The 5,255-nt window shown below is 46.8% G+C and overlaps 1 long non-coding RNA gene across 1 annotated transcript; it reads right to left on the minus strand.

Annotated features, from left to right (window-relative positions):
* Positions 1 to 1,012: 1,012 nt before the first annotated feature.
* LOC102549772 (uncharacterized) lies at positions 1,013 to 3,744 on the minus strand. The gene is given in 3 exon segments (NR_110714.1): positions 1,013 to 1,120; positions 2,199 to 2,319; positions 3,161 to 3,744. It is a non-coding gene; the product is annotated as an uncharacterized LOC102549772 (long non-coding RNA).
* Between the last annotated feature and the right edge of the window lie 1,511 nt (positions 3,745 to 5,255).

The raw sequence follows: 5,255 nt of genomic DNA on the forward strand, positions 1-5,255 counted from the left end.
AGCCAGTGCTGCCATTGCTCTTGTTTCCTGACCACAAAGGTCCCCATCTTAACTAACAAGAGGGTGCCTTTCTGAATTTCACATTGTTCCCTAAGATTTCTACATCAGAGCCAGTAGTAAAAACATCTCAACCTAGCTTCACTAACGATTTTATTCTTCCAAATGCTTTCTAAGGCTGGTGGTCACTGCTGACAATCTGTGTCTCTAAGTTCTTTCCTCAGATGGTGATTGAATCATTAATCAGCTCCGGCAGCAATACTGAGAGAGATCAGGCATTATCACTGTGATTGCCAGAGATACTGTCCAGTGAGGGGCTGGCAGTCCTTAGAGTTTTCACACAGTTCTTAGAGAAGAGGGAGGCGAGGGCAGCAAGCAGAGCATGAAGTCCTCTGGACACATGGTCCTCAGGGCCCTGCCATACTCAAGTGCTGTAACCTATCCTGGCTGTGCTGACCAGGGGGCTGCATTCCCTGAGTTCCAAAGCCGTTTATCACTCCTCCTGCAGAGTAAGAGGAAGCTTGGCATAGTAGCATTAAGGAGGAATCTGAGGCAGGAGGATCAAACTTCAAGCTCAGCCCAAGCTCTAAAACAATGCTTGTCTCAAAAATAGATAAATGTACACAGTGATTTTGTAGATAATATCACATTTCTCTGCCCAGGAGTTGGGAAATTTGCTGTATAACATAATAAAATCCCCCACTCCAAGCTGGTGGTGGTGACACACAGCTTTATTTCCAGCACATGAAGGGGTGCAGAGGCAGGGGGATCTCTGAGTTTGAGGCTAGCCTGGTCTACATAGTGAGTTCCAGAACAACCAGGACTACAAACAAAAAAACAAAACAAAACAAAAATGATCCACTCCAGTCAGGCCCAGGGTTTCACACCTCTAAGCTCAATCCCTCAGGAGGTAAAAGCAGCAGCCTTGAGGGCACAAGGCCAGCCTGGGCTATTGTACCTGTTACTTTTCTCTTGCCACGATAGAACACCATGACCAGGGAAATGTGTAGGAGGAAGGGTGTACTAGGCTTTTGGTTCCAAAGGGATGAGAATCCACCGTGCCGGGAGAAGGAGCCACCAAACAGAGGACACAGTAGCGGGAGCAGACGCTGGGTGCTGACGTCTTGAGCCAAAGCAGGAAGCAGAAGGATGAAGAGACAGCAAAGTAGGATTGACACCGTCTTTAAACTCTCAAAACCCTCCCCCAAGCAACTTACTTCCTCCAGCAGAGACATCACCTTCCCTACTTTCCTAAACAGTGTCACCAACTGGGGACCAGTTTCAAATGTCAGAGACTGGAGGACGCTTACCATTCAAACCGCCACTGCTGTGTAGCGAGACCCTGACTCACACAACAAAACTCCTGATGTCATTTGTACTGGGCTGATATTAAATGTATACATCAAGTCAGGGCTAATGGACATCCTGACAACCTAATGTGTATTCTGTATGTTTCGATTTCTTCTTTGGTAGAATTAGACTTTCTTTGGAAATATTTATTTTACGTCATGCGTGAGGGTTTTGCCTGCATTATGTACGTGCACTACGTGCCGCGTCTTTGGAAGTCAGAGGAAGGTGTCAGATCCCACGGAACTGGAGTTACAGACGGTTGTGAGCAGCCATGGGGGTGCCGAGCGTTAAACCCAGGCCCTCTGCAAGAGCGGCCAGTGAGTACTCTTAACCACAGAGACGCCTCTTCAGGCCTTCGGTGGAACTGTCACGTTTAATTCATAAGAATATTACATACATACATCTCATCGAGTTTATTCCTAATTGTTGAGCTTTGACGCTTTTGTTCTTCTTATCATGTAACGGACTTGAATTTTTCTTCCATCAGCGTTCTAATAAGGTGCTTTGTTTTGTTTTTTTCTTGTGAGACGAGGTCTTACTATGTAGCCCTACCCCTCCTGGAACTCACCGTGTGCTTAAAATCCCAGAGCTCTGCTGGCCTCAGCTTCCCTTTGCTGATATGAATGAAGCACCCTGCTGGTCTGATGTCTATAGTTAACACATTAAATCCCAAATTACTTTACTGAATTAGTTCATGTGTGTGTGCATGTGTGTGTGTGTGTTTTAAATTAGACCAGCGTAGTAGCATGCATACATATACACAACCCAATAAATGCATACATAAATACATAAATTAATTGTCAAAAGTAATTTTAAAGTGCTTTAAAAACAGAAGAAAGACCCATCTGTACCTGAGGTGCTATGGACTGTTGGTAAGGATGGTTAGTCTTCCTCTAAGGGTGTGGTCCGGCAGGCCTACCATGTTCTAGTGCATGGCCCCAGACTGATGACATGGGAAGCACAAACTGGACTCTGTAGGTTATAGAAGAAGGAGGAGGACGAGAAGGATGAGGAGGGGGAGGAGGGAAGGAAGGAGAAGGAAGGAGAAGGAAGGAAGGAAAACACACAAAGTTGAGATGAGAGAGGGAGCTCATGGGTGGGTCCGAGAGAAGCTAGGGGAGAAGTTGGGGGTGAATATAGTTAGGGTCTTGTTGCTATGAAGAGGTGCCATGACCAAGGTATGTCTTATGAGGGCAAACATCTAACTGGGGCTGGCTTACAGTTCAGAGGTTCAGTCCATCATCATCATGGCAGAAGCACACAGACACGATACAGAAGTCAAGAGGTCTACATCTGGATGTGCAGGCAGCAGGAAGAGAGAGAGAGAGAGAGACAGAGAGAGACAGAGAGAGACAGAGAGACAGAGAGAGAGACAGAGACAGAGAGAGACAGAGAGAGAGACAGAGACAGAGAGAGACAGAGAGAGAGACAGAGAGAGAAAGAGAGAGAGAAAGAGAAAAAGAGAGAGAGAGAGAAAGAGAGGAAGAGAGAGAGAGAGAGAGAGAGAGAGAGAGAGAGAGAGAGAGAGAGAGACAGACTAGGCCTGGCTTGAGTTTCTGAAACCTCAAAGCCCACCCCCAGAGACACACTTCCTCCAACAAGGCCACACCTCCTAACAGTGCCACCGCCTATGGGCCTATGGGGGGGCATTTTTATTCAAACCACCACAATGATCAAAACACATTCCATGCAATTCTCAAAAAAGAAAAAAAGAAAAATATATTGGGAAAAGGAGAGAAAAGAGAAGGAAGGACAGGGAGAGGAAGAAGGGAGAGAGGAACAAAGGAGACATAAAGGAGAAGAGAGACCTTACCTCTATTCAGTGAGTTTCCCATACTCCTGACTTTCCTGAGCTCTATACTTTCCCGCCCTGCCGTTCCAGCCAATGAACACACAAGGATAAAATGTTGTCACCTGAACTCATCTACTGCATGGCTTTGGATGACCTGACCCACATAGAAGGGTTCCATGGCTCCCCAGCAAACACTCATCTTGTTGCCATCTTCAAAGCATTGTGTTAGCCAGAGGCTCACACAGTCGGAAGTGATGCTCTGCGATCATCTTCACTTAATAATATGTACACAAGTGTTCCCCGGTCACCGTGACTTGAATGTCATTTCTTCTTAGCACCGGATGATATTCCATTGTCTGGAGAGATGGGTCGTCCATTCGTCAGCTAAAGGTGACCTGACTATTTACTGAGTGTTGGCAGTTTGGATAAAGTTATTCCAAACATGTTTGGTTGAGGTTTCGTGTGCTTTGAGATTTTGGTTCGTTTAAATAAGTGCCAAGGGGCATGGCTGCTGGATCATCCGGTCACAGGATGCTTACTTTGTGTGGAATTCCTGAGGGGAATGCCAGCCAGGCTGCGCCATTTTGCCTTCCTGCCAGCAACGATTGGGCCCTTCTGCTGCTGTTCATCCTCATCAGATTTTGAGGCTTTTCAATCCAAGTCCTTTGGGTTTTTCCAGGTATAAATGACGCCATCTGGTTAGAATTTTTGGTTTCTAGTATCTCTCACTTCTAGCTCCTGCCAAACCAGAAAAAAAAAAGGTTATATAATATCTGTAATGTGCTTATGTCTCCCTTGTTCATAGCCTTGGCCTGGAGAAATCTTTTATTTTGTGCCCATAAGGATGATGTTGGCTTTGATATTAAGATAAACGTATCTTATAATGAGAAATATATACTTACTCCTATGACGTGTCTATTGACAATAAACTGTTGAATTTTCTACAATCTATATAGAGAATAAAGTGGTGTGTGTGTGTGTGTGTGTGTGAGAGAGAGAGAGGGAGAGAGAGACAGAGACAGAGAGACAGAGAGACAGACAGAGCAGAGAGACAGACAGAGACAGACAGACAGACAGAGACAGAGAGACAGAGACAGAAAGACAGTGACAGAGAGACAAAGAGACAGAGAGAGAGAGAGAGAGAGAGAGAGAGAGAGAGAGAGAGAGAGAGAGCGAGCTCACATGGTGTATGTCTTTTGTGTGCACAGGCTCTTGGTGCAGGTATGTGCATGTGTGCATATAGAAGCCAGAGGCTGGCGTCAGACACTTCCCTCCATCCCTCTCCATGTACACAATTGCTTTCTTTTCTTTGCTTTTGAGACAGGGTTTCCCTCTGCAGCCCTGGCTGAACGGAACTCACTTTGTAGAACTGGCTGGCTTAAGATTCCTAGATCTGCCTTCCTGGGCCTCCTGAGTGCTGGGATCAAAGGTGTGGGCGACCACCGCTCAGCTATGGGTTTTAGTTTAGGACATGGTCTTACTGTGCAGTGACCTCTAGTTTCCAGGCCTCTTTCCTCTGTTTCCTGAGTGCTGGGATTACTGGTGTGTGTCATTATGCCGAGCTGGTAAGTTTCTTTGCTACTATGGTAAAACAAATGCACAATTTAAGAGTTCTAGCTAGATATATGAGGCTTAAAATGAGAATCAGCAGCATTAGATATACACAAGCGCATTAGTTTGAAGATCTGGAATGAGCCTTTCTCCACGGGAAGACTCGAGCAGCCAGCTCCGAGGGTTTCTCTAGGTCAGGCAGCCTCACTGTCGTCTTCTGTCAAGGAACCGACCTTCTCCTTCTTGTTGGAAGTCCCGCTCCCCTACCTTTGCCCTTCCCTTCTCAGTGGGCTCCCCTGCCTTTGCCCTTCCCTTCTCAGTGGCTGAGCTCCAAGACTGAGGCCTGAGGCAGAAGGCTGGCAGAGCCATGCGGCAGGCGTCTCCCACCCCTTCTTCCTCTCCTACAGTTGCACACGAAGGGGCAAAGGCCTGGAATCATGCCAGGCTCAGGAACAGCTGACCTTCAGGCTCAGGTCCATTGCAGTTTTCCTGCCTCATCTGGCTAAAATAATGGCCGCAGGTCCGGCTCCTCTTAGGGGGTCTGGGAGGAGTTGGGAGGGGTCAG

This window comes from Rattus norvegicus, chromosome 11 (genome assembly GCF_021556685.1).
Source record: "Rattus norvegicus strain SHRSP/BbbUtx chromosome 11, alternate assembly SHRSP_T2T, whole genome shotgun sequence".
Taxonomy (NCBI): Eukaryota; Metazoa; Chordata; class Mammalia; order Rodentia; family Muridae; genus Rattus; species Rattus norvegicus.